The sequence below is a fragment of the Papio anubis genome, chromosome 13 (genome assembly GCF_008728515.1).
Source record: "Papio anubis isolate 15944 chromosome 13, Panubis1.0, whole genome shotgun sequence".
NCBI lineage: Eukaryota > Metazoa > Chordata > Mammalia > Primates > Cercopithecidae > Papio > Papio anubis.
Genome location: NC_044988.1, coordinates 27,590,631 through 27,595,394, shown reverse-complemented (window position 1 = coordinate 27,595,394; position 4,764 = coordinate 27,590,631).

Sequence of the window (4,764 nt, the reverse complement as noted above, 5' to 3'; positions counted from 1 at the left end):
GTCTTGCTCTGTCTCCCAGGCTGTAGTGCAGTGGCGGGATCTCAGCTCACTGCAAGCTCCGCCTCCCGGGTTCACGCCAGTCTCCTGCCTCAGCCTCCGGAGTAGCTGGGACTACAGGCGCCCGCCACCTCGCCCGGCTAGTTTTTTGTATTTTTTAGTAGAGACGGGGTTTCACCGTGTTAGCCAGGATGGTCTCGATCTCCTGACCTCGTGATCCGCCCGTCTCGGCCTCCCAGAGTGCTGGGATTACAGGCTTGAGCCACCGCGCCCGGCCTAGAGGTGTTTCTTTACTGAATAATTTAATAAATATAAGCAATGATTTAGGAACTATAGAGTTCTTAGCTTAAGTAACTGTTTATCAGCTATTGGTGAGGTATTATAATGAGGAATGTTAATTTACTTATATGCTTAAACTACAGTGAAATATTTTATTAATGATATAGTGAATTACTATAAAGAAAACTGTAATATAGAATTCTGAAGTTCTTATTCCCTTATTCCATTTTAGACTGAGTGACAAAATTACCATCAATACATTCAATGTTCCTCAGATTTTTAAATTACATTTTGTCTCATTAATTTATCCAACTTTTCTTATTTTATTGGAAGCTAATACATATAAAATTTCCTGTATGATAGACTTACAAAGACTCACTGAGCATTATATTTTTTAATTTTATAACAGGCTATATTTTCACCATGATAAATTGCATTCTGCCTGTGTGGTTTCTCCATGCTACAAAGAATGTATGTAGTGAAGCTTAGCTTGTCATATGGTGAACTGGTGAAAATGGCATCATGAAAATTGTGTCAACATTGTTCTCTAATGAAAGAGAAAAAGAGCAGACAGAAAACCTCTCATGGGAGTATAGAATACTTTTGGGGAAAAGATTCTGAAAAAACATTCAGTTTCTACAGTTCAGTTATAATGAATAGGAATCATGAATATTGAATATAGCATGACTTCAAAAAAATCTTGCTTCAATTTTTTTTACTGCTGCTTAGCAAAGAAATGTATATTGAACTAAACATATAAGCTACAGATGTATCTTAATCAAAAATATAAGAGACAGATGTATCTTACATTTTTAATGTAAGGTGGAAAGCTAGCTTACAGAACTTTTTCATGCACAAGAAATAGTCTTAATGAATGCTACAAAATCATACAGTCCCATGATAATTATTTGCTTTAAAATTCCTGTATTTCATAAACTCTAGTTAAAATGACTTTATGTGTTACTTGAGCAAATTTAATCTTCTACTAATGAATATGTTCTTTTCAAGAAAGTTTAAATGAAATATTTAAAATTCAGTTAAAATGGTTTAATAATTTTTCTCACATTTTTAATGAGATTTAATTTTGACCGAGAGTAGTTCCAACCACATTGTACTCACAGCCCCCAAAAGTCCATATCCATTTGTATCTGTGTCAGAGTGAGTTAGGTTTTTGGTTGTCATTAATGACTGACATATACTTGAGCCATAGGTTTTTGGTTGTCATTAATGACTGACATATATTTGAGCCACCAGACCATATACCAATAATATAACCAAGTAATGTAGTTTTCTTATAATCCTTTTTTTTATTATTACAATCCTTGGGTAAGTCTGTAAGGCAGTGACAACTCAGTAGAAACATCAATACCAATACCAAGAAAAGATTTTTCCTTCTTACTGGCTCTAACAGAGCTGACAGCTCTCTTCTTTTTCAACAAGAAAAGTGTTATTTCACAAACTTTTTTTCAAAAAGAATGAGTAAAATTATTTTAAATATTAATTTGACACCCTTCTTTAAAACTTACAGAAAAATTATTTCATTAAGGAGAGTCAGTCTGACTAGCGATAAACCTAAATTGTAGAAGTAATTTCAATATGATATTATGTCTTTCATGTACTCTATATTTGGTAGCTGGAACTATTAAATAAGCATTTTTAGCTTGATGCAATAAAAAGTTGAGGTTCATTTACGGTTAACATCATCTATCTTCACATAAATAATCTATTTGATGATGTATTTCAATTGAACAATATTTGTTGGGTATCTGCTGTAGGCATGGCAGTCCATGGGGGTGACAAAGATGACCAAAACCTAGACCCTGATCCCCAAAACTTGTTTTTAAAGCAGACTAACCTTATCCACCTACAGTTTTATTAAGATGTAAATCTAATTTGCATAGCAATAATTTCTTTTGAAATAGAGCAAATGGAAACTTTTGCTTATCCACTGATTGAAAGATTAAAAGCTCTAAATTAGTACTATTCTAATAAAGGAGACATAACTTGTTTAAACAAAATATATTTCAGACTTATTTCAGAAATCATATTTGGATAAATACAAACTGCTCTGACACTTTTTTGACTATGTAAACTAAGACTCTTTCATTTTAAATTATAAACCTGAACTAGTACTTAATGTCATGCAATTCAATTCCTTTGTTTTTATTATAAAAGTAGTTAATTGATGCCTGTAATCCCAGCACTTTGGGAGGATGAAGCGGGTGGATCACCTTAGGTCAGGAGTTTGAGACCAATCTGGCCAACATGGTGAAAACTGTTTCTACTAAAAATACAAAAAGTAGCCAGGCGTAGTGGCGTGCACCTGTAATCCCAGCTACTCGGGAGGCTGAGGCAGGAGAATCACTTAAATCTGGAAGTCAGAGGTTGCGGTGAGCCGAGATCGTGCCACTGCACTCCAGCCTGGTTGACAGAGTGAGACTCCGTCTCAAAAAAACAACAAAACAAAAACAGAGTTGTTAATATGAGCAGCCACATGTAGCTTTTAGGACTAAAATGCCTTTTCAAAAATCTAGATTTGTCCTTCTAAATGCAAGCACAGAGTTTTACAAGCAAGCTCTCAATTCATTCCTATAGCAGCCCCCTCTAATCTGCTCTTCCACTTTCTGAGGTTTCAGTTACTTGTGGTCAACTGTAGTCAAAGATATTGCAATATTTTGAGAGAGAGAGAGAGAACATAACTTTTATTACAGTATATTGTTATAATTGTTCTATTTTATTATTATTATTAATCTCTTACTGTGCCTAGTTTATAAATTAAACTTTGTCATAGGTATGTATATCTAGGAATAAACATTGACATATAGGGTTTGGTCCTTTCTGTAGTTTCCGGCATTCACTGGGGGTCTTGGAATGTATTCCCCGTGGATAAGGGGAAACTACTGTACTGTCTTTAAAACAGACAAGAACCTAAACCTTTAGCATAAGTAATTTTCCAGCCTAGGATATTTCAAACTTTAAAGAACTAATAGAGGAGAAGGTTTTAAAAATAGTGTACATTATTCTAGATATTTGCTGGTAGATACAACATTGGAAACCTATGAATTGCCTAGATAGGGAAAACTGGTTTTATTTTTAATTCCTAGATTCTTCCCTTTCTTACCAGCATTTAGATGGACTGTGTTACAAGAAAAATAAGGGAACTAACAAGCTCCATGAAGTACTTTGAGGCATCATTTGCGTGTGTGTGTGTGTATATATGGACATATTTTAAGATCACTCCTATAGGAGAAAAGTCTGTCTGATGCTATTGACCTTCCCTCTTTCACACCTCAACATGGAGAAAGGATGGGAAGGGAGATTACAGTTGAAAGTGTTTGTTCTGTGTCCTATTTTTTAAATTTCTTTTTGTTTCTAAACATTCCTTACATCGCAGGCTATGCAAACACTAAGCTCCGAAGAACACACAAGGCGAGGGCACAGAAATACTTAATGAGCTATTTTGAAGAATAACTGATTTTTTCTAGTAGATGACTGATTTCATGGTGGTGGTGGTGGCTGGATAATCATATTAGGTTGCTGACTATTTTGAATTTTTAAATTCATATATTTATTCAACAAGTATTTGTTGAGCACTAACTGTGTTCCAGCCACCATACTAGGCACTAAGCACAGTTTTTATGGAATATATAATCTTGTAAGTTTTCTTCCACCTAAGGGTTTTTTCATTACTCTATTAGTAATTATGCACCTTTTTCCATTGTTTCAGTTCATTTGCATACATTTTCTCATGTTAGAATCCAACATAATTATGTAAACACATAGTTGGGTGTTTTGTTTTTTTTTTTAATCCACTCTGACAGAGTGGATTACCGAGTAAAAGACAGAGACTACTGTCTTTTAATTTCTGTATTTAGACCACTGAAGCTTAAAAGTAGAGCACTAATGTTTACTGTGATTGATGTAGGTGGATTTTTATCTACCATATTTGTTACTGTTTTCTATTTGTTACCCTTGTTCTTTGCTTTTAGTATTATTTTTTGTCTTTCTCTCTTTTTCTGCTTTCTGTGGTTTTAATGAAACATTTTATATGATTCCATTTTCTCTCCCCTCTTTAGTATTAGTTTGCTAAGGCTATCATAACAAAATACCATAGACTGGGTGGTTTAAAAACAAGTGAAATCTATTTTCTCACGCACCTGGAGGCTAGAAGTCCAAAGTCAAGGCATTGGCAGGGTTGGTTTCTTCTGAGGCCTTTCTCCTTGTTTGCAGATGGCTGCCATCTTGCTGCATCCCCACATGGTTTCTCCTCAGTGTGCACACATCCCAGTATCTGTTCGTGTGCCCAAATTTCTTCTAAGGACGCCAGTCATATGAGATTGGCAGTCACCCTAATGCTCTCAATTTAACGTAATTGTCCTTTTAAATGCCCTATCTGCCAATTCAGCCAAATTCTCAGGTACTGAGGGTTAGGTGCAAAACTCAACTTATGAATTTTGGGGGATACCATTGAGAATATACCACATATCA